Genomic DNA, 26156 nt, shown 5'->3' on the forward strand with positions numbered 1-26156 from the left:
CTCCAGCTCACGTATTATGTCTGTGACACTATCTCCCCTATTTCGAGATAATACAAAACGAGCTGCCCTTCTTTGTACTTTTTCGATGTCATCCGTCAATCCCAACTGATGCGGATCCCACATCGCACAGTAATACTCCAGAATAGGGCGGACAACCGTAGTGTAAAGCAGTCTCTTTGTTGCACCTTCTAAGTGTTCTGCCAATGAACCGCAGTCTTTGGTTTGCTTGACCCACAATGTTATCTATGTGATTGTTCCAATTTATGTTATTTGCAATTGTAATCCGTAAGTATTTAGTTGAATTTACAGCCTCCAGATTTGTGTGACTTATCGCGTAATCGAAATTTAGCTGACTTCTTTTAGTACTCATGTGAATAACTTCGCACTTTTCCTTATTCAGGGTCAACTGCCACTTTTCGCACCATACAGATATCTTATCTAAATCATTTTGCAAGTCGTTTTGGTCATCTGATGACTTTACAAGACGGTAAATGACGGTATCATCCGCAAACAATCTAAGGCGGCTACTCAGATTGTCTCGTGTGTCGTTAATATAGATCAGAAACAATACAGGGCCTATACCACTTCGTTGGGCAACGCCCGATATTACTTCTGATTTACTCGATGACTTTCCGTCTATTACTACGAACTGTTAATAATTATTTTAAAACTTCCATTTACTGAAAGAAAGGTCCTTCCTTTTTAAAATAGTTCTGCTCTTCATTGATAAATGCAATATTTTAAAGACTTCCCGTGTGGTAAACCTAGACACTGATGAGATAAGCTGGTGCGGTGCAGGTGCTGTGCAGGCAGGCCTGCGCGACACACAGTTGCAGCAGTAGCGGCTGCGGCTGGTCGTCCTACCTGGCTCCCCTGCTCCACTTCCTTCCGTCTGCAGCGGAACAATGCCAGCAGCCGGCGCCGCCGATGCCCGGTGTTTCGTTTCCAGGGGGGCGCAAACCGGACCGCTCCGGCTCCCTTACAAACGCTGCAAACCCAGAACCGGCTACCACTTGCGTTTGTTGCGATTTTCGCAGATGGCCGGAGGCGAAGTGCACCGCACGCGAGTCGAAACAAAGCAGCAGGAGACATAGTTTACCGATTGGCTTCGTTTCGTCCAGCAGCACGGGATGGCGGAGTTGTTAAGGCAGTCGGCTTGTGTGTGAGAGGTGGTGAGTTTCAGTACTACATTTGGCCGTGTTGATGCTGTTTTCCGTGTCTTTCCTAAATAAAGACTATAAGAAGCACTTTTCATAATGAACGCGAGGGACTGATTAGCTGTCCTTCCTGATATTTGATGGTAAATCGATGATTGGACGATCTAAGATGCGCCTGAACCTCGCGCGTGTCACATAACAAATCAAGTTTATAGGCCTACACAATTTTGAGAAGGTGAGAATGTCTCCCGAGAACAGTCTGTCAAAGCGATGCACCCACCCTTCCGTTGTTCCACAGTTCAGCCACACGCCATGCCAGTTTGTACAACTCCTGCTGAGGTTCATCTGTAAAGGAGACCGCTTATAAAACACTAATACGGCCTATTCTTGAGTACTGCTCGAGCGTTTGGGATCCCTACCAGGTCGGATTGAGGGAGGACATAGAAGCAATTCAGAGGCGGACTGCTAGATTTGTTACTGGTAGGTTTGATCATCACGCGAGTGGTACGGAAATGCTTCAGGAACTCGGGTGGGAGTCTCCGGAGGAAAGGAGGCGTTCTTTTCGTGAATCGCTACTCAGGAAATTTAGAGAACCAGCATTTGAGGCTGACTGCAGTACAATTTTACTGCCGCCAACTTATATTTAGCGGAAAGACCACAAAGAAGAGATAAGAGAGATCAAAGCTCGTACAGAGGCATATAGGCAGTCATTTTTCCCTTGTTCTGTTTGGGAGTGGAACAGGGAGAGAAAATGCTAGTTTTGGTACGAGGTACCCTCCGCCATGCACCGTATGGTGGATTGCGGAGTATGTATGTAGATGTAGATGTAGATGCAGATTTACATGTTTCGCGAGACTATACTAGAGAAGGGTATGTTAAATAATGTTCCACTAGTTACCCCTGCACTTGTGTATTCCGACTGTGCTGAATCGAAATTATTCATTTACGTTTTATTACATACACTGATTTATTAGTCGGCAGTGCAGACCACTAGTAGACCAGTTATAATTGCTGAATGTTCTGCATAGTTATGCGAGTTTCCATCTGCAATTACCTACGTCGTGCTGTCTTTAATTTAGTCTCCACACTGCTGAAAATATGCTACAAAAATGCATTTGAGTTTGTTGACCCAGTAGCTTGCTTGAGTGTGTACTCGTATACAGGGTGGTCCATTGATAGTGACCGGGCCAAATATCTCACGAGATAAGCATCAAACGAAAAAACTACAAAGAACGAAACTCGTCTAGCTTGAAGGGGGAAACCAGATGGCGCTATGGTTGGCCCGCTAGTGCGTTTTTTAAAATAGGAACCCCAATTTTTTATTGCATATTCGTGTTGTACGAAAAGAAATATGAATGTTTTAGTTGGACCACTTTTTTCGCTTTGTGATAGATGGCGCTGTAATAGTCACAAACGTATAAGTACGTAGTCTCACGTAACATTCCGCCAGTGCGGACGGTATTTGCTTCGTATTACAGTGCCTGTGTTAAAATGGACGTTTACCAGTTGCGGAAAAGGTCGATATCGTGTTGATGTATGGCTATTGTGATCAAAATGCCCAACGGGCGTGTGCTATGTATGCTGCTCGGTATCCTGGACGTCATCATCCAAGTGTCCGGACCGTTCGGCAGATAGTTACGTTATTTAAGGAAACAGGAAATGTTCAGCCACATGTGAAACGTCAACCACGACCTGCAACAAATGATGATGCCCAAGTAGGTGTTTTAGCTGCTGTCGTGGCTAATCCGCACATCAGTAGCAGACAAACTGCGCGAGAATCGGGAATCTCAAAAACGTCGTTGTTGAGAATGCTACATCAATATCGATTGCACCCGTACCATATTTCTATGCACCAGGAATTGCATGGCGATGACTTTGAACGTCGTGTACATTTCTGCCACTAGGCACAAGACAAATTACGGGACGATGAAAGATTTTTTGCACGCGTCCTATTTAGCGACGAAGCGTCATTCACCAACAGCGGTAACGTAAACCGGCATAATATGCACAATTCGGCAACGGAAAATCCACGATGGCTGCGACAAGTGGAACATCAGCGACCTTGGCGGATTAATGTATGGTGCGGCATTATGGAAGAAGGATAATTGACCCCCATTTTATCGATGGCAATCTAAATGGTGCAATGTATGCTGATTTCCTACTTAATGTTCTACCGATGTTATTACAAGATGTTTCACTGCATGACAGAATGGCGATGTACTTCTAGCATGATGGATGTCCGGCACATAGCTCGCGTGCGGTTGAAGTGGTATTGAATAGTATATTTCATGACAGGTGGATTGGTCGTCGAAGCACCATACCTTGGCCCGCACGTTCACCGGATCGGACGTCACCGGATTTCTTTCTGTGGGGAAAGTTGAAGGATATTTGCTATCGTGATCCACCGACAACGCCTGACAACATGCGTCAGCGCATTGTTAATGCATGTGCGAACATTATGGAAGGCGAACTACTCGCTGTTGAGAGAAATGTCATTACACGTATTGCCAAATGCTTTGAGGTTGACGGACATCATTTTGAGCATTTATTGCATTAATGTGGTATTTACAGGTAATCACGCTGTAATAGCATGCGTTCTCAGAAATGATAATTTCACAAAGGTACATGTATCACATTGGAACAACCGAAATAAAATGTTCAAACGTACCTACGTTCTGTATTTTAACTTAAAAACCCTACCTGTTACCAACTGTTCGTCTAAAATTGTGAGCCATATGTTTGTGACTATTACAGCGCCATCTATCACAAATTGAAAAAGTGGTCAAACTAAAACATTCATATTTCTTTACGTACTACACGAATATATAATAAAAAATGGGAGTTCCTATTTAAAAAAAAGCGCAGTTGATATCCGTTTGACCTATGGCAGCGCCGTATGGTTTCACCCTTAAGGCTAGACAAGTTTCGTTCTTTGTAGTTTTTTCGTTTGACGCTTATTTCGTGAGATATTTGGCCTGGCCACGATCAATGGACCACCCTGTATACGCGTATTTCTGTAATAAACAGCAGTTTTCTGTTCTTCATATCCTATTACAGTACGATTTCCTACAATAAGTCACTCGTTTTTAAACCATCACCACCACTTTACAATACAATCTGAAGTTAATAACAACCGACCTCGACGATCTGGCGGGAACCAGTATCAGCACGGCGGAAAAGCCGTTGGCGGTAGTGTAACTCACAGCGCACAAATTACGCAGAGTATATTCATTCAGGATTCTAGAATGAAATCACTTGGCGACTTTCAACCAAATTTATGCGTAACCTCAAACATTTTCGATTGTTTTACTCGTTGATACCTCTCACGAAATCTTGAGGAAAAACATTTATCTCTTACTACATTTTCGCTGTTCATGCAGAAAACTTCAACACCAGGCATTAAGTTTTATTACTTCTTTTCTACTAACTCTATTTGCAACACATTTTTCAGTGTCTAGATATACCATTGTAGCTGTATGGCATACTTTTCGGCAGTCACGACGTTCTATACGTGGGAGTTCCGATTACTTAAACAGTCGTGGGTGGGGGCTTCCTGGTCAAACACTAATCTTCCTTCCGCTGTGTATGTATTCAATAGAGATTGAGCAGGTAAAATCAGATACATGAAAATTCACACAGACGTAAAAGCAGTCATTGTTGGCAACAACCCACTTTTGAGTGGAACGGGAATAAACCTTAATATACAGTACAATAAAAGCTACCCTGTGCAACGTACACCAGGGATTTTCCAAGTATAGGGTTTTCCCAGTGTGAGCTTGAATGTGAATTTGCGCTCCTGTGAGTGATAGGCACTTGTCTTTGCGGTTGTTTGTCGCTCCAGCGCTGAAGTGGCTGTGGTTATCGTTGGTCGCCGGCCAAGCGCCACCTCCCGCCTGTATATTCTTAGTCGCGCCCAAACTCGACGTCACAGGAAATTTGCCGCGGACGCGTTTAGCCATACGTTTCTTCCTCGAGAAGTTAATTCCGTTTCCAAGGACTGCCAACATTCTTGTTCATCTCCCCGAGTTCAGAGTAGAGGTGAGAATGTAGGCGAAAAGAAAAAATCTAAAAGGTTTAGTTTTATGGCACTGTCAGCTGCGAGACCCTTCTTTCTCAGAGACTGAATACAATATCTTCGATGTTTGTTTTTAGTCGGGGTGATTCATGGATAGACTGCAGCGTTTTTCGTTGATGATAAAACAAACGAGAAGGATGAAAGCCAGTGCCGGCACATTCAGATCGATCACGGTGCCTCACAGCCTTCTCACACGAAATACCCTGAGGAAGTTTGGCAGTTAGCGCAAAACATTCCGCGCGTTCCAGTAACCTGTACACTGAGATGGCAAGAGTCATGGGGTACCTCGTAATATGGTGTCGGACCTACATTCTACATCTACATCTACATTTATACTCCGCAAGCCACCCAACGGTGTGTGGCGGAGGGCACTTTACGTGCCACTGTCATTACCTCCCTTTCCTGTTCCAGTCGCGTATGGTTCGCGGGAAGAACGACTGTCTGAAAGCCTCCGTGCGCGCTCTAATCTCTCTAATTTTACATTCGTGATCTCCTCGGGAGGTATAAGTAGGGGGAAGCAATATATTCGATACCTCATCCAGAAACGCACCCTCTCGAAACCTGGCGAGCAAGCTACACCGCGATGCAGAGCGCCTCTCTTGCAGAGTCTGCCACTTGAGTTTATTAAACATCTCCGTAACGCTATCACGGTTACCAAATAACCCTGTGACGAAACGTGCCGCTCTTCTTTGGATCTTCTCTATCTCCTCCGTCAGACCGATCTGGTACGGATCCCACACTGATGAGCAATACTCAAGTATAGGTCGAACGAGTGTTTTGTAAGCCACCTCCTTTGTTGATGGACTACATTTTCTAAGGACTCTCCCAATGAATCTCAACGTGGTACCCACCTTACCAACAATTAATTTTATATGATCATTCCACTTCAAATCGTTCCGCACGCATACTCCCAGATATTTTACAGAAGTAACTGCTACCAGTGTTTGTTCCGCTATCATATAATCATACAATAAAGGATCCTTCTTTCTATGTATTCGCAATACATTACATTTGTCTATGTTAAGGGACAGTTGCCACTGCCTGCACCAAGTGCCTATCCGCTGCAGATCTTCCTGCATTTCGCTACAGTTTTCTAATGCTGCAACTTCTCTGTATACTACAGCATCATCCGCGAAAAGCCGCATGGAACTTCCGACACTATCTACTAGGTCATTTATATATATTGTGAAAAGCAATGGTCCCATAACACTCCCCTGTGGCCCGCCAGAGGTTACTTTAACGTCTGTAGACGTCTCTCCATTGATAACAACATGCTGTGTTCTGTTTGCTAAAAACTCTTCAATCCAGCCACACAGCTGGTCTGATATTCCGTAGGCTCTTACTTTGTTTATCAGGCGACAGTGCGGAACTGTATCGAACGCCTTCCGGAAGTCAAGAAAAATAGCATCTACCTGGGAGCCTGTATCTAATATTTTCTGGGTCTCATGAACAAATAAAGCGAGTTGGGTCTCACACGATCGCTGTTTCCGGAATCCATGTTGATTCCTACATAGTAGAGTCTGGGTTTCCAAAAACGACATGATACTCGAGCAAAAAACATGTTCTAAAATTCTACAACAGATCGACGTCAGAGATATAGGTCTATAGTTTTGCGCATCTGCTCGACGACCCTTCTTGAAGACTGGGACTATCTGTGCTCTTTTCCAATCATTTGGAACCCTCCGTTCCTCTAGAGACTTGCGGTACACGGCTGTTAGAAGGGGGGCAAGTTCTTTCGCGTACTCTGTGTAGAATCGAATTGGTATCCCGTCAGGTCCAGTGGACTTTCCTCTATTGAGTGATTCCAGTTGCTTTTCTATTCCTTGGACACTTATTTCGATGTCAGCCATTTTTTCGTTTGTGCGAGGATTTAGAGAAGGAACTGCAGTGCGGTCTTCCTCTGTGAAACAGCTTTGGAAAAATGTGTTTAGTATTTTAGCTTTACGCGTGTCATCCTCTGTTTCAATGCCATCATCATGCTGTAGTGTCTGGATATGCTGTTTTGAGCCACTTACTGATTTAACGTAAATTAAGGACAATTGCAGAATGTGGTGCCACACAACATGGCACAACACAAAACTGGCGCTAATAGCATAGGCAGGTAGGGAACACACACAACACACATCTGTAAGTCCGCGGTATTGGTGATAAGTTGAGAAAACCGTCCCGAAACACATGTGCTACAAAACGCCACTGTTTCCTTCTCCTGTACCCCCACATCAATATGGGATATGACTACCACGCACACGTACACAGGCTGCACAACGCGTTGGCATACTCTGGATCAGGTGGTCGAGCAGCTGCTGGGGTATAGACCCCCCATTGTTGCACCAGTGCCTGTCGGAGCTCCTAAGTATCCTAGGGGTTTGAATATGTGCAGCGATACGTCGACCGAGAGCATCCCAGACGTGCTCGATGGGGTTTAGGCCTGGAGAACAGGTAGGCCACTCCATTCGCCTGATATCTTCTGTTTCAAGGTACTCCTCCACGATGGCATCTCGGTGGGGCCGTGCGTTATCATCCATCAGGAGGAAGGTGGGACCCACTGCACACCTGAGAAAGCGGACATACTGGTGCAAAATGACGTCCCGATACACCTGACCTGTTACAGTTCCTCTGTCAGACATGCAGGGGTGTACGTGCACCAATCATAAACCCAACCCACACCATCAAACCACGACCTCCATACAGGTCCCTTTTAAGGACATTAAGGGGTTGGTATCTGATTCCTGGTTGACGCCAGATGAAAACCCGGCGAGAATCACTGTTCAGACTATACCTGGACTCGTGCGTGAACATAACCTGGGACCACTGTTTCAATGACCACATACTGTGTTCTTGACACCAGGCTCTATGGGCTTTCCTGTGACCAGGGGTCAGTGGAATGCACCTTGCAGGTCTTCGGGCGAATAAACTGTGTCTGTTCAGTCATTTGTAGACTGTGTGTCTGGAAACAACTGTTCCAGTGGCTGCGGTAAGGTCCCGAGCAAAGCTACCTGCAGTACTCCGTGGCCGTCTGCGGGCACTGATGGTGAAATACCGGTCTTCTTGTGGTGGACGTCCCGTACTGTAGCGCCTGGACACGTTTCCTGTCTGCTGGAATCGTAGCCATTATCCTGAGATCACACTTTGTAGCACACGGACGGCTCGTGCTACGACCTGCTGTGTTTGACCAGCCTTCAGTCGCCCTAGTATTGTACCCCTCATCAATATGTGTTCTTTGAGCCATTTTCAACACACAGTCACCATTAGCACGTCTGAAAATGTCTGCACGCTTACTCGCTTCACCGTACTTTGACATGCACCAACACACCTCTGCATATGTGGACTACTGCCAAGCGCCACCGTGCGACGACCGCAGGTCAAATGAACCACATGGTCATACCCCGATGTGATTTAAACCCGCCACCCGTCCACCAGAGCGTTGTTTCACCATGTATCAGCATTATCCTTAATTTATGACCATGAATGTTCTTTCGTCGGGCCTAGTGCAGCAGCTCGACGTGCCATAGACTGAAAAGTCGTGGGAAGTCCCCTGCAGGAATACTGAGCCGTGCTTCCTCTATAGCCGTTCATAATTCCGAAACTGTTGCTGGTGCAGGATTTTGTGCACGAACTGATCACTCGATTATGTCCCATAAATATTCAATGGGATTCATGTCGGGCGATCCGGGTGGTCCAATCATTCGCTCGAATAGTCCAGAATATTCTTCAAACCAAGCACAAACGCCGGCCGTAGTGGCCGAGCGGTTCTATGCGCGTCGGTCTGGAACCGCGCGACCGCTACAGTCGCAGTTTCGAATCCTGCCTCGGGCATGGATGTGTGTGATATCCTTAGGTTAGTTAGGTTTAAGTAGTTCTAAGTTCTAGGGAACTGATGACCTTAGCTGTTTAGTCCCATAGTGGTCAGAGCAATTTGAACCATCTGAACCAATCACAAACAACTGTGGCCCGGTGATACGACGCATTGTCATCCATAAAAATTCCATCATTGATTCGGAACATGACTTCCTTGAATGTCTGCAAATGGTCTCCCAGGAGCCGAGCACCCTGTCATTTCCATGTAAACACAACCCACACCACACGCTGCTGCTCTCGGTCGTTAAGTGAAGACCGTTGGCCACTGCGTTATACATGGTGGGAGGTAATCGCTGAACCTTGGTTATTTTCATCACACTCTTGCCACTGTGGATCTCGGAGTACTGAATTCGCTGACTATTTCCGAAATGGAATATCCCATGCACCAACTCCAACCGCCGGTCTGCGGTCAAGTGTGTTAATTGCAGCCGTGTGGCCATAATCACGTCGGACACCTTTTCTCATGAGTCAGATGACAGCTCCGCCAATGTACTGCCCTTTTATGCGTTGTGTACTCAATCCTACCGCCATCTGTATATATGCATATCGCTATCCAATGATTTTTGTTACCTCAGTGTATATGTAAGCCGCTACGTCTTCTCCCCTTAACGATCAGATACTGACGAAGAAACTTGTAACTGATCGGTTATTATAACAACAGTTGCGATTTAACCAAGGCGATTACAAGTTTGGGCCGTTGTGGCCCATCGTTAGAGCTTCTCAGCTTAGTTCCATAGTAACACGTCAATTCGATCACTAAAACGTGATTGCCCTCGGAGCTTACGTGGAATGGTGCGAAATAGCATTCGCGTCTGCGGACAGAATTCACGCTCTCTTTGCGTTGTTCGACGCTCGAGACAAATTATGCGACGTATTGCTCCGCAAATTTACTTGGAAGCGGTGATCAGCGGACCCGGATCAAATCTCTGTGCTGCTATACTTATAAAATTAGTCTAAACTAGCTGATCCGGCAGATGTTGTCCTGTCCAAATTCAATAAATTTGTTTCTTATCGTTTTGTGAATTTGTGAAGAGATATTATTGCAAATATGTAAAGAAAGTAAAAGTAACAAATCTTACTGCTGTGTGATCATTTTATCTGTTAACAATTGTACCCACTGATATTAAATTTGAGGAATAATACATTCAGAAGTACGCCAACGGGAAGGTTTACATGCGAGATGAATTCTAACCGCATTGTTGTCGTTGTGGTCTTCAGTCCTGAGACTGGTTTGATGCAGCTCTCCATGCTACTCTATCCTGTGCAAGCTTCTTCATCTCCCAGTACCTACTGCAACCTACATCCTCCTGAATCTGTTTGGTGTATTCATCTATTGGCCCCCCTCTACGATTTTTACCCTCCACGCTGCCCTCCAATACTAAATTGGTGATCCCTTGATGCCTCAGAACATGTCCTACCAACCGATCCCTTCTTCTAGTCAAGTTGTGCCACAAACTCCTCTTCCCCCCAATCCTAATCAATACCTCCTCATTAGTTATGTGATCTACCCATCTAATCTTCAGCATTCTTCTGTAGCACCACATTTCGAAAGCTTCTAGTCTCTTCCTGTCCAAACTATTTATTGTCCATGTTTCACTTCCATACATGGCTACACTCGATACAAATACTTTCAGAAACGACTTCCTGACACTTAAATCTATACTCGATGTTAACAAATTTCTATTCTTCAGAAACGCTTTCCTTTCCATTGCCAGTCTACATTTTATATCCTCTCTACTTCGACCATCATCAGTTATTTTGCTCCCCAAATAGCAAAACTCCTTAAAGTGTCTCATTTCCTAATCTAATTCCCTCAGCATCACCCGACTTATTTCGACTACGTTCCCTTATCCTCGTTTTGCTTTTGTTGATGTTCATCTGATGTACTCCTTTCAAGACACTGTCCATTCCATTCAGCTGCTCTTCCAAGTCCTTTGCTGTCTCTGACAGAATTACAATGTCATCGGCGAACCTCAAAGTTTTTATTTCTTCTCCATGGATTTTAATACCTACTCCGAATTTTTCTTTTGTTTCCTTCTCTGCTTGCTCAATATACAAATTGAATAACATCGGGGAGAGGCTACAACCCTGTCTCACTCCCTTCCCAACCACTGCTTCCCTTTCATGTCCCTCGACTCTTATAACTGCCATCTGGTTTCTGTACAAATTGTAAATAGCCTGTATTTTACCCCTGCCACCTGCAGAATTTGAAAGAGAGTATTCCAGTCAACACTGTCAAAAGCTTCCTCTAAGTCTACAAATGCTAGAAACGTAGGTTTGCCTTTCCTTAATCTATCTTCTAAGATAAGTCCTGTGGTCAGTATTGCCTCACGTGTTCCAATATTTCTACGGAATCCAAACTGATCTTCCCCGAGGTCGGCTTCTACTAGTTTTTCCATTCGTCTTTAAAGAATTCGCGTTAGTATTTTGCAGCCGTGACTTATTAAACTGATAGTTCGATAATTTTCACATCTGTCAACAGCTGATTTCTTTGGGATTGGAATTATTACATTCTTCTTGACCACTGAAATGTTCGAAATGCGTGATGTTCCTGGAATGCACTCTGGATTAGAGATGAGGCAGGGCTGAAGTAAAGTTGTGAGTACGTATTGTGCGCCTTGGTTGGATAGTTCAGTCGGTAGAGCACTTGCTCGCGGCAAACAAATGTCCCGGATTCGAATCTCGGTCCGGCACACGGTTTTAATCTGGCAGGAAGTTTCAACTGATATCCTCTTCTATTGAAGTTGTGCCATAAATTTCTGTTTTCCCCAGTTCGAGTCTGTACTTCGTTATTCGATCGACCTATGTAATATTCAGCATTCTCCTATAGCAACACATTCCAGTAGCTTTCCTCCACTATGTGTCCGAATTGCCTGTAGTCCACGTTTCACTCCAGACAGATGCCTAAAGAAAAAAAACTTTCTGAAACCCTTATTATTAAATGTTAACAAAGTACTCTTTTTCACTGTTGTGGTACTGCCAGTCCTCTTTTATATCATCTCTGTTTTGGCCAATATCAGTTATTTTGCTGTCCAAATAACAAAACTCATGTACTACTTTTGGAGTCTAATTTCTTAATCCAATTCCCTCGGCATCGCCTAATTTGAGTCGACTGCATTCCTTGTCCCGCTTTTGTTGATGCTCATCATATTTTCAAGACACTAACCTTCCTTCCAGCAGCTGTTTGATGTCATCTGAGTGGATTACAGCGTCATCAGCAAACCTCGTTCTTTTAATTTCTGAACTTTAATACCTTTCCAAAGTTCTCTTTGCATTTCTTGACAGCTTTCTGAGCGTGTAGATTGAATAACACGGGGAAAAGGCTACAACACTGTGTCACTTACTTCTCGGCTACTGCTAGTCTTTGTCCTTCGATCCTTTATAACTTGTAGTCTGGTCTCTTTGCGAGCTATACATAATCTTTTTCTCCCTGCATCACATCCATCCTACTTTGGGAAGTACAAAGAACAGTGAACATGGTCAAATGCTCTCTCTTAATCAACAAATGCTATAAATGTACGTCTTGCAAGATAAGTGGTTGAGTCCACATGGCCTCCTCTGTTCTTACCTTTGGCCGGAGCATCACCTGATATTTCTACGAGTTTTTGCATTTTTCTGGAAATAATTTTTATCATTATTATGCAAACACGATTTATTAGACCTATAGTTCGGTAATACTCTCATCTGTCATCAACTGCCACCGGTAAAGCTGGAATTATTCTTCTCAAAGCCGCTGGGTCTGTCGCCTATCTCATAGCTCACATACCAAATGGAATAGAGTCGTCATGATACAGGGTGACAATTATTGAACTATATAAAATAAAATGGTCATAACTTCTGAATGGTTTGCGTTAGGACGTTCAAAGTGCATGGTTGGCCACGGGGCATGAAGGGAATTAGTATGCGCATGCGCACGCGCCTTGTTGTCGGCCATTTGTATGTGAAAATGTCACAATTGTCGCATTTCGGGAACTGAGAATCCGCATTTCGCTATCGAGAAGTGTCTTCACCCTCGACGGGTGACAGTGTGGTGTGCAATGTCCAGTCACGAATAATCAGTGCGATATTCCACGATGGCACGGTGACCCTGGTTTCGACAAGACGTGGTTCACGCAAGACGGAGCTCGACCCCATCGATGCAGGAGAGTGTTTGACGTTCTGGAGGAGCACTTTGGAGACCACTCTGCGGCACCGAGAGGCTGCTGGCAAGGGCCTTGATTGGCCGCCATATTCCCCGGATCTGAACACATGCGACTCCTTTTTGTGGGGCTATATTTAAGACGAGGTTTACAGCAATAATCCCAAAACCATTGCTGAGCTGAAAGCAGCCATTCAGGAGGTCATCGACAGCATCGAATTTCGCCACTTCAGCGCGTCATGCAGAATTGAGCTATTCGTCTGCGACACATCATCGCCAATGATGGTAGGCATATCGATCATTTCATAATCTAAATCCGAATATCTGTAGTGACGTTTATATGTTGAATAAAGCGTGTCCATTTCGTAAGTTGTAATTAATTTACGTTTTTTTCATATAGTTCAATAATTGTCATCCTGTATATTGCCCCAAATATCTTGATAATTACGAAGCAATGGGGCTTCGTTTCCACTTAGAATTCGCAGTGCTCTGGTAAATAATTCTAACAGTCTCATATCACGCATCTCATCTTCACCTAATTCCTTTTCTCCTTCTATAAAATTGCCTTAAGGTTCGTTTCCCTTGCATGAACATCCTGCACTGAGTGATTCACCTCACATTTTTCCGGATTCGTTTTATTTGCCATTCCCTTTCGTCCAGACCAATTTTGAGAAGTCCTGACTTAAGTACGTTTAGTATCTTTTCACAGGTACATTAATTGCAGATATAGTACCAACTTCGTAAAGTTCTAAATATTGTAATTTTTTCCGAAACCAGTAATCGGACTTTGAAGAGTGAAACGTTTTTGAAATCTCTCTTTTAGAAGTAGAATATTAGCAGCAGAAATCACTACAGTTTATAACACTACCGTCCGCTACAACCATACCATAACCTCGAAGCTGTAGGCGTTTTGTAAAACAGAACTATTTTATTAGAGTAATTGTGGTATAAAGCAACAGAGCAGTGTTACGCTCTGAGAGGAATTTTGTTATGTTGACCGTGTTGTACCTAACAGAGGTGGCTTATCGGAAGTGAAAGTCAGAAATACGTAAATATTTAAACAGTAATAAATAATATTTTTGCCTGTCTACACTGTTTAAAGAATAAAGAAAACGGTCGCCAGCCTAATTAGGCAAGAGAATGATTAACATTCTTGTTTAAGAAAATAGGTATGAGTAACTTCAACGGACAAACACAACCTATTTTTGCCACACGCGAGTGCAACGAACTCTGACACTTGCATATGTTCACGGTTAAGGTTAGAACTAACAGCTAGAGCATGACAAACTATTTACATAAATATAACAGATAACGAAACACACTATTACTTTCAGGGCTTATTCAAACTAAATTCTCTTTATAACATTACTATTAATATTCACTGCAGAATCATTAATTGGACATAGGTTCAGTATTATTATTCGAATATTTTCCTAGCTGACATAAAATTATAAATGTAGTTCACTGCAAAATTATGAACTGGTCACAGGTTAAATATGTCTCAACTAAATACCATTCTATTTAGAATGAAAGTTAAATTGAATTCACTAACAGGTTACTTCTCACTGTCTTTTGAATAAAGAAATTATTGTTTTCATAAATAGTGGTCAAGGATAACCTGTGGATCTTATTACACTATTAATATGCACTTTCAAGCCTCGCGGTATTAACCGAGCGGTCTGGGGCGCTGCAGTCATGGACTGTGCGGCTGGCCCCGGCGGAGGTTCGAGTCCTCCCTCGGGCATGGTTGTGTGCCTTTGTCCTTAGGATAATTTAGGTTACGTAATGTGTAAGCTTAGGGACTGAAGACCTTAGCAGTTAAGTCCCATATTTCACACACACACATACACACGCACAAACACAAACACACACACACATTTTCAATACCCAAAAGAAACAAGTGCTTAGAAATCATGAGTATATAACTTTCCACTATTGCAGTTTTTCACTTTTACTACAGTGAGCCACAAAATTAGCATATTTGTAAGATACTGACTCATCTTTTTGCGATTTACAACAAGCAGCAAAGTGATCATTTACTAAGCAAAACTTTATAAGCCTCAGTCTTAAGAACGTTTAATTTTGAAGTTGGCAACAACATATTAATAAGCAGTTTTAATAGAAAAATTATTTTCTGCAAGCATCAATTACTTTAGTTCACTATCTTCACACATTAACTTGAACTTTCTTTTTACTATGTTCAAGAGACATTAATTAGTAAAACACTGGGCTTTAATGTTCTTTTAGTAAGGACACTCGGTAATCACTTTAGTTCAAACGGAGGGAACCTGAGAGGTGTTATGAAAAGGAAAAAAAATCAGGGTAGGTACATAAATTCAGTTATAAATTACCTTATATTTGAGCACACTAACAGATCCAACAAGCTGATCCTTCACTGTACATTACCATAGTGTTCCATTACAGTGATTGCGCAATGTGGTAGCGATTGCGTGTTGTTAGGTGGATTTGCAGGTAGAATTGCTGGACTGTGTTCAAATGGTTCAAATGGCTCTGAGCACTATGGGACTCAACATCTTAGGTCATAAGTCCCCTAGAACTCAGAACCACTTAAACCTAACTAACCTAAGGACATCACACACACCCATGCCCGAGGCAGGATTGGAACCTGCGACCGTAGCAGTCCCGCGGGCTGGACTGTGTCATTTCTTGCTGGTGATTATAGATACCAATTCCAGAATAGTTCCAGCTATTTGTCGATCCATCCGAGGCATTGGTAAGCGGCAGGAAAAGCCTCTCTCGGAATCAGCACAATATACAACTTTTACATGGGCAGTGCACAGTTTGGTAGCGCGTCCCCGACTGACTCTTGTTCCACCTTTTCTACCTGGGCCAACCACAATTTGCTCGCGCTACTCAGTTCCGTTCCCGAGGGGAACCACAATACCTTTTCCATACAAACTAACTAAGAATCCTAAGTGAAGGTCAGCAGTTTACATAACAGCAAATAGTCATTTAAATAAAACAGAACCTTTCCACGTATTGACATTTCTAAAAAAGAAAGTTTAAACAAATTCCAAATATATACAGTAAGCTTTGTATCCCTCCAATTGGGACAAAGAATTTAAATGACAGATACACTACATAGCATAGAATCAAACCATGACATCAAAGTTTTTTAAAGAGAAAGGAGTATATAATTTTGTGTTATCGATTCAATCAAACAACATTTAAAGAAGCTCAACGATGTAACATTAAATAAAACAAAAGCAAAATAAATCAGTAGAGTATTAGAGCTATGGTGTTACAAGTTCCGCTTGAAAAAGCAAAGTTGATACCGATTTCTGTGTAATATATTGACGCAGGACTTTTTCACAACACATATGGGTGAAGACAGAATTACTATATCGTGAATGATTCAAAGTCCGGGTCCATTGCTGAGAGGTCAGCGCGGGCTGACTGCCATGGGGAGAGCCTGCGTTCGATTCCCGGTACTGCCAAGAATTTGCCATCACCGTCGTGAGGTAAACTGAGGAACTACTCGACCAATTGGTAGCACTTCCAAGGTGAAGGAACCCGGCAACGACTGGGTGACCGATGTGCTGACCACGTGCTCGTCCATAACGCAAACACTGACGTCATTGGCATAGGAAGACACGGCGATCGGTCGGGCCCGATTGGCCCGTCTAGGGCCAAGATGCGGAACGGAGGTAAACAGCTAAGCTGGGTGTTCCTTCCACATCTCAGCCTTCCCTTATTTGTTTAGTATTGGCTTGCCAACTGAGCTCTTTATATTCGTACAGGCTATATTCTTCGAAGGCTTCTTTAATTTTCCTCCAGGCTGATTCTTTCCCGCAGTACGCCTGGTCTGCGTAAATTCGTAGCAACTCCATGATAGAGAGGTGTGTGCTCGTAATCAAGTGGCTTCATTATTTCGCCCAGGGCGGCTTGTCGGTGGTGCAGGTGGCGCCCCTGGAGACAAAGGCAAGCAGAGCGGCAGTTGTTAGCGGCGGCGCGGAATGCGCGCGCAGCAGCGGCCGCTGCCGCGCTTTGGCAAACGGCACAACTCGCGCCATAATGGAGCCAGCCGGCTCCTACGCGACGCCCGCCTTAATTAAGGGCCAGCGCGAGTTTTTCCCAATTACGGCGGCACCTCAGCCGCCCTGCTCTCCTCTCCTCTCCTCTGCTCTCCTCTCGACTCGTCTGCAGTTGTTCCCCGCGACTTTCAGACTCCCCGTCTGCGCGCCTGCTTTAGCGCCCAAGTCGGACGAGAGATAGTGCTTGCCGCTCAAATGCCGCGGGTCCTCGACTTCCGCTTTTCTTCTCGGGCGGCGTCTAATTCTCGCGAAAGAGTCGCAGACGATTGTCCGACGCCGGAAGAGCACGTAAGCGCGCCCGCCAGAGATGTTCCGGAACGAGCACCTAATTAGCATTTACGCCGAAAAGCGTGGAAAGCGGCTCGAGAGCTCTCTTCAGAAATATTCTCATCGCCAGGGCGAGAGAAACGGCGTTTGTTTCCTTTCGGTTACACCTGTTTCATAGAGTATTTTGTTTTCTCTCATTTCAAAAAAAAGAAGGGCACTTACATACGCACTTTTGTGCTTTTCGCGTAATTCACGCCGGTCCAACCTTGCAAACAAGAAAGGAGGCAATGCGAGCAAAATACTGTTTCCAGAATGAACCTTTCACTCTGCAGCGGAGTCCGCGTTGTTTTGAAACTTCCTAGCAGATTTGTTTATGTGAAAATTTTTTTGTGTTTGGTGGTCCATATCTCGTAAACACTTGTTAAGATATTTTACTGTAACCATCAGTTGCGTGTAAATTCGGGAGTAGGACCCGATCAACTGTGATATCTGATACAGAGAACATGAGGAGAATTGTACGAGATGTGGCTTTAAAATAACGGGACTATTACTGTGAAACATTTTACTTCATAATCATACATATTTAAGAACCTTCAACATCGCAGCGCGTCAGCAATCGTTGGTTAATATATTAAAAAACTAGAAACCCGCCTCGATTGCGAAAAAAGCACCTAGTTTGCATGAGTGTGTCACCCTCTATACACTCTGGTCCTCTAATTCTACAACGCTCCACGTGAATTTTCCATTGATGAAAACAGTGCTGTAAGTATTCGTTAGTGACCTCCTTGATAACGCGTGCCGCTTTTTCTTTCTCTGCTTCAACGGACGGATATCTTGTGCTTTTAATTAATGCAGATTTGACCTTGAGGAATAGATACGTCACGAGGTGCTCGGTAAGGCGTTTAAGGTGGGTAGTCTAAAACGGGGATGCTATACCTCGCTAGAGACCTCTTGACAGGAAATGTGGTATGAGCCGGGGCTTCGTCTTGATGCAGAACCCATTATTTGTTCTTCCCCAATTTGGGCCGTCTTTTTCCTTATTTTCTCACGGAGTTGAGATAGAACGTGAAGTTAGTAACGTTGAATAATAATTTGACTTTCAAGAACCAAGTGAAGATACACAACTCCATGACGGTCGAAAAAAAAAAACCATATCGCTTTTAATCATGATTTGCTCATTCGAGCTTTTTTCTGTCTCGGTAATGATGGGCCCTTCCGTTGTATGGATTGGAACTTAGTTTTTGGATCACAAGTGCAGAACCAAGATTAGTTACATGTTATAACGCTTGCCAAGAAATCAGAATGATTTTGAGGAGTATTAAAAGTGTCAATACAAACATTTTATCGCTCGTGAGAATTTTCGGCATCAGTTTCGCACACACTTTTCTCATGTTGATTATGTAAATTTTGCCTTAGACACACATTGTCAATATCTACAGTTTCAGCAATCGATCGAATATTCAGCTGACGTTAATATCGAATTATATTACCTACTTTTTCGATATTACAATTAATAAAATATTCCAGGCTATTATGCCGTAGTCGAAGGGCTTTTACTTTAAAACCCGATGTTTCGTCCCCATCTGCGGACATTTTCAGGGAGGGATCGTAACTTTGTCGAATGTCCGATTCACACCGTGGCTCGCTACTGACTAAAGCAAAATTCCGTTTCCGCGAGCTTCCGTGCAGAGCCAGGGTCTAAATCGGACATTCCACAAAGCTACGATCCCCCATGAAATTGTCCTCCGCAGATGGGGACAAAACTTCGGGTTTTAAAGTGAAATCCCTTCGAGCGCGGCATAATAGCCCGGAATACTTTATTAATTGTGACAATTCCGGCCGTCAAGGTTTACATTTTACAATTTTTCGATATTGTCATCTATTTTTTATGTTAAGTGGCGTCCCGGGCGTGAGACATCTTCAGCATCTTCTCGGCCATCTTGGAAACGTCTGAACCACTCAAAAACTCGCGTACTTCATAAACAGTTTTCGCCACACATCTCTTTCAGTAGAATTTAGATTTCAGTGGCAATTTTCCAAGTTCGATGTGTCACTTCACGACAGTTCGTAGCTCTGTTATTACACTTATCATTTTTCCGGCAAAACAAAATAACAGCTCTTACACAAACGAACGCCACGGCCACACTGATTTGTCTATAGACACCAAAGATGCCGCGTTCTACTGAGAGGGCTTCACGCTTCGCAGCTATTGGTCGTTCATTTTTGGAGCATGCGTACTTACTCTGTGACAGCATTAATCCAGTTATTTTATAGTCACACCTCGTATGAATATCTATATCTAAACCGTAACATTTTGGATACATCCCAGTAGAAACATAAATAAGGTTACTTAAATGCTGTGCACGTCCATACCAAATGACGTGAGTGTCAGTTATGATGTCATAACTGATTTTGATCTAGAAAATATAGACACCGTGGATATTTAAAATTTAATTATAACCAAGTCTATGCGATCACGAATGGATCATTTATCTGTCCCACCTCACTAGTGCACAGGCAGTTGTGTTGTGATACAGTTATCAAGTGCTAAACGGACACACTTCCTGGTCTCAAAGGATATTACCGTCACGGAATGAAAAAAATTGGAAATTTGTGGTAAGATCCTATGGGACCAAATTGCTGAGGTCATCGGTCCCTAAGCTTACACACTACTTAACATAACATAAACTAACTTACGCTAAGAACAACACACACACACACACACACACACACACACACACACACACATACACACACACACCCGAGGGAGGACTCGAACCTCCGGCGGGCAGAGCCGCACGGCCCGTGACAAGGCGCCTAAGACCGTGCGGCTACCCCGCGCGGCCGTCACGGAATGAAAACATGAAATTGTTTGTCACGGCAAAGAGTCTATGTTACAGGTCTCTCGTTATCTCTGAGTGATAACATGACCACACACCAGAGGTGTGTCCACGCTTGCCTGTTAGCCGGGCAGGTAAGATGCCGCACGTTAGCAGCAGAGCGGGCAGGTTGCTTTACTCCCATCCAAGCCAAGCTGTGTCCAATCTAAGCAGACTACAGGAGTATTGGCTGCCTGCCTGCGCGTCTTTCCGCTGTTCTACGCTACGTAGCAGTTTATTCTGTACGGTTTCACTGTAGTGTTATGAGCACTGTTCGTTAGTTGATGAGAAGTCTTTTTTTACCCGAACATCACAAGACGAGATTCAGTGAAATATATATTCATTTTATGTCGTTTTAGGCCAGAAAATGGTAGATTTTATTTATCTTTTTTTTCTTTTTGGCGTATTTCTGGCTTATTTATTTATTTCGATAGGAACGGTTTTCTCTGTTACTTCAGCCTCTCTCAACTAGTACTGGCTATTCTCAGCTCGAACCATCATAAGGTCATCTCTAATACATGATTTCTGTAATAAGTAGACAATCTCTGAAAGCCGAGATCCTTTGCACCTAAGAACCTGAAGATGTCTATTACATGTTTTCTGTAATCTTAGTGTGTTTCAGACAAATATGGCCCCTGTTATACCAACTTAAATTACTTTTTCCAGGATGTGTATTGCGAGTTCGCTGAATTCATTTTAAGTGGCCAAAATATTTCATTCTAAATTCCCCAAATACACCGTAACAAACACAAAGTATTTTTGCATATTATCTTAATCTAAAAAGTATGTGTCTGAAAGAAGAAGCCTTTCTTTAATACTAAATTTTGTTCGCTGTACGTTACATGCCACCTGAATGTTGTATTTAATATCCACTCCGCCATATTTTCTTCATATTTCAGTTAATGTTTGCCCTAAATTTAGGAAGTCTGCATACTGCTTAATGGCCTCAAGTCCTTAGTACACATTTCCATTTCCACACACCTGTCAGCCACTAAGCCTTTGTCCTCTTTAAAAATATTTATGAAGTGAAGAAACTGCGCCGGTCGGAGTGCCGAGCGGTTCTAGGCGCTACAGTCTGGAACCGAACTACCACTACGGTCGCAGGTTCGAATCCTGCCTCGGGCATGGATGTGTGTGATGCCCTTAGGTTAGTTAGGTTTAAGTAGTTCTAAGTTCTAGGGGACTGTTGACCTCAGAAGTTAAGTCCCATAGTGCTCAGAGCCATTTGAACCATTTGAAGAAACTGCTGGTCAAATTTAGAAACATATTGTAACATACTTCAGGTTCCCGAACGAGTATTTAGTTACTATTTACACAATATGCATTGCGAGACACCTATCGATTTATTTGAAGCTGCCTCATGAGCACACGACAGTTTCTTCCCTGCTGAACTTGGGCTCTCTTTCGTGACTAGTACAGATTTCCCAATTCTTAATTTCTCCTGAGTCTCCTTTGAGTTTGGTTTGTTCATTTTGCTGCTCCCACAGTTATGATAAATGAACGGCTTTGAAACTACCGACGCAAACATATGCCTGGATAGTCCTGTTGGACTGATAGCCCAACCTGTTGTCAGCTACAACAAGCTGAACGAGTCCCGAGAAGCTTGGCAGGCTTGCGGAAACCCAAGCTGGCCTGCTTTAACCACTGTGCTTAAGTACACCTGTACTCTTGTGTCCCTGTTGCGGTAGATTGAGCTGCTTTAATGGTTGCGGAAGAGACAGGGGCAGGCAAGCTTAAAGAATTTGTACGCCTCTGCCACACACATGCGGCGTCTCTGTAGCCTTGTCTCATAGAATTCTACTGTCACGGGATGAAAACTTGGGACTAGTTGTCGGGGCAAAGACTCTATATTACAGGTCTCTTGTTATCTCTTTGCCCTGCCCACCAGTTTCATGTTTTCATTTCGAGACAGTAGTGTCCTATGAGACAAGGACGATCGGTCGTTTACCGTTTGTCGATTCTAAGATGTACCCACGATGACCTGTGTACCGTGATGTACGACAGATGAAATGATGGAACCTATCGTGTTTATATGGTTATAAAAATACCTATGGGGTTGTATATGTTCTATATCCACATAAACTTAGACGTCATAGAGATTTCGTAATTACCACACACGCCATTTTACACTGAAGCGCCAAAGAAACTGGTATAGGCATGCGTATTCAGATACAACGATATGTTCAAAAATGGTTCAAATGGCTCTGAGCACTATGCGACTTAACTTCTGAGGTCATCAGTCGCCTAGAACTTAGAACTAATTAAACCTAACTAACCTAAGGACATCACACAAATCCATGCCCGAGGCAGGATTCGAACCTGCGACCGTAGCGGTCACGCGGTTCCAGACTGAAGCGCCTTTAACCGCACGGCCACACCGGCCGGCTACAACGATATGTAAATAGGCAGAATACGGCGCTGCGGTTGGCAACGCCCATGTAAGACAACAAGTGTCTGGCACGGTTGTCAGATCGGTTACTGCTGCTAAAATCGCAAGTTATCAAGATTTAGGAGAGTTTGATCGTGGTGTTATAGTCGGCGCACGAACGATGGGACACAACATCTCCGGGGTAGCGATGAAGTGGGGATTTTCCCGTACGACAATTACACGAGTGTATCGTGAACATCAGGAACACGGCAAAGAAAAAAAAAAAAAAAAAAGAAAACGACGTCGCTGCGGCCTGGAAAGGAATCTACAAGAACGGGACCAACGACGACTGAACAGAATCGTTCAACGTGGCAGAACAGAACAGAACTGCAACCCTTTCGCAAACTGCTGCAGATTTCAATGCCACGCTATCAACAAGTGTCAGCGTGTCAATGAAACATCATTGATGTGGGCTATCGGAGCCGAAGGTCCGCTCGTGTACCCTCGATGACTGCACGACACAAAGCTTTACGCCTCGCCTGAGCCTGTCAACACCAACATTGGACTGTTGATGACTGGAACATGTTGCCTTCTCGGACGAGTCTCGTCTCAAATCGTATCGAGCGGATGGACATGTTCGGGTATGGAGACAACTTCAAGAACCCATGGACCCTGTATGTCAGCAGGGACCTGCTCAAAGTGGTGGGGGCTCTGCAATGGTGTGGGGCGTGTGCAGTTGGAGTGACATGGGGTCACTGATACGTCTAGATACGACTCTGACAGGTGACACGTACGTAAGCTCCTATCTTATCACCTGCATCCATTTCATGTCCCCAGACATGAACATTATTGAGCATTCTGGGATACCTTCAGAAGAGATCTCCATCCTCACGTCTGTTATGGATTTATGGACAGCTCTGCAGGATTCATGGTTCCCTCCAGCACTACTTCAGAAATTAGTCGCGGCCATGGTACGTCGTGTTGCAGCACTCCTGCGTGCTCGCGGGGTCCTACACGATATTAGCCAGGTGTTCCAGTTTATTTGGCTCATCAGTGTAGTCAATCCAATCGCCGTCATTATCGATTGTAGCTTGACATCTTTTTGGCATGCTTCTCATGAGATTTTCTGCATATTCCCTCGATAACGATCTCCATATCGTCCTGATTTAGTATGACAGCTACTTCATTGGATATATTGGCGTTCCTTTAATCTTTGTATTAATTTACGACCGAACATTTCCGATCGGATTTGCATCCGGATACGTGCAGGCCGATCCATCGTGGACACCCCATGTTCTTGTTTCCTCGCTGAACAGAAACGGCTGCGAAGTTTCGGATCATTATCCTCTTGAAACACCCAGTTTGACTCCTTCGAACCAAATAGCTTCTTAACGGACACCAGAAGACATTTTTGATAAATATTGCACATTTTTTCACCGTTTCAATTGGCTATAAATAAGTCCAAAGTCAAAACTGCAACCGACAAAACATGAATTCTCATACTGTTTACCTATACACTGTGCAAAAGCGCATTGACTACAGGTTCGAGACCACTACCAAAGATGTCGCTGCGGACGTTACATTTAAAATTAAGCCGTACAGTTTTTTGTGGAACTGACTGTTCTTGTACGAACACTTGCAATGTTGAACTGTGTTTTTCGAGGAGCGCTATACTATCTTAAACAGTTGCCAATGAGTATTCGGACAGTTTGCTTCCCGAAAAGGGAGGAAGATGTAACGTCCCATTGAAGGCGTGTTCTTTCGAGATGGAGCACAAGTGCAGATAAGGTGCATTTACAAGAGGGTGAAGTCTGCTGAAAGCGTTTCATAACTTCCAAATTTTTTAGCTCACTTTCGAACAATAAAATAGCATGAAAACTGCCTTGAAAGTTACAAGCTTTGTTTAAGACTGAACACTCTTAATTTGCTAACTGAGGCCTAACACATGTGGATGGGCTACAGAAAATATTCCAGACAGCGCTGTCCTGTGTCACAAAACTGGTACTAATAAGCGCACACGTTGTCAAAGTTGTTCGAGATTTCTGTTATTATAGCTCTCAAATTAATTGCTTTAGGGATGTATTCCTCAAATTTTTGACAAATGCTCTTCAAAGGATGCCTTTCTCTGAATTACAATTTCTCGGAAGTCATGCTAGAATGAAGTAGTAAGCTTTGATACAATAAGTTATTATTGTTTTAATGAAACGTGTTACTGTGGTAATTAAACTCCTAGTCAACTGTGACACGTTAAACTTGTGGTATAATTGCACGTTATATTTGGGGGAGGGTGGGGGCGAAAACAAAGTGTGGACTCGCCGCCCCCCCCCCTCCCCCCTAGAACAGAAAACTGGCTCAGCGCCTGTTTTCGGGTAGGGTATGGTTATGAAAGAAACTGACAATATCTTTTCAAAGGAAATATCCACACTATGACGGACGGCGAAATTTCAAGAGAAACACGGGCATGTCCCAAGGAACAAGTGTTTCAACATATGTAAACCACTTGTCAGATAGGGCGAACAGCGTTATCCAATTGTTCGCTGTCAGTGTTGAATATGGCTGGCCCCGGTTGTAGGCCGAAATATCGTGACAGAAGACGTCGACGTCATCTGACTGGAATCTCGAAACCTTACAGAGTACTTTCGTGTTAAGGAGAGTAACGTCAGTGGACGGTCTCAAGGAAACAGATGGTTTTGGACCAAAATTTACCCCTAATTTAATGAGAAGTACCTCTTTCTTTAAATGTAATGCTGATAACAACCCAACAGTATCCGATTACAAGATTAGCGATGTAGTTTCATACGACGAAACTGGTACAATCGTTCGAATTTCTACTCGAATGTGATGCATCTTGAACTTACAAGGATGCCACCGCGAAATACTTCAACTGACTGTTCTTCTTTGTAGATGTTCGATGAGTACTGGGCTAAGGCGCACACTAATAGAAGTGTGAGATCAGCGTGGAACCCGAAATAGCACGAGTGGCAGTAAAATCTAGCGTTTACCGCAGAGGCGACGAGTTTATCCGGAAGGCCGAGCCTTCGCTGGCTGCGTACCAAACTCTGCTTGGCGCTACCTGATCCCAGCCCAATACAAACATAAACGCCAGGCTATATTAATAACGAGCACGTCACGGACACCTACTGTACATCTGTATCTACATTAACACGTCACCAACACAGTATTTTGTGTAAGGTAACTTGGATTCGTTCCTTCTCTTCCTCCTTCCATTCACAGATGACATCCGCAAGGAAAGACTACCTGTTAGCCTCGAGGCCTATATTAACTTTAAATTTTATCGTAACTGCCTTCGTGTAACACATCCATAATGCAGCACTATGTACTTGGAGAATTCTGCGAGA

General features: G+C 43.7%; 2 protein-coding genes across 2 annotated transcripts in view; one reads left to right on the forward strand and one right to left on the reverse strand.

The window, feature by feature from the left end:
• Positions 1 to 26156, reverse strand: part of LOC126414100 (mannosyl-oligosaccharide glucosidase) — a 413842-nt gene that overhangs the window by 375017 nt on the left and 12669 nt on the right. The gene's annotated exons all lie outside the window — the stretch shown is intronic.
• Positions 1 to 26156, forward strand: part of LOC126414146 (protein neuralized) — an 860420-nt gene that overhangs the window by 318485 nt on the left and 515779 nt on the right. The gene's annotated exons all lie outside the window — the stretch shown is intronic.

Source organism: Schistocerca serialis, chromosome 1 (assembly GCF_023864345.2).
Source record: "Schistocerca serialis cubense isolate TAMUIC-IGC-003099 chromosome 1, iqSchSeri2.2, whole genome shotgun sequence".
NCBI lineage: Eukaryota > Metazoa > Arthropoda > Insecta > Orthoptera > Acrididae > Schistocerca > Schistocerca serialis.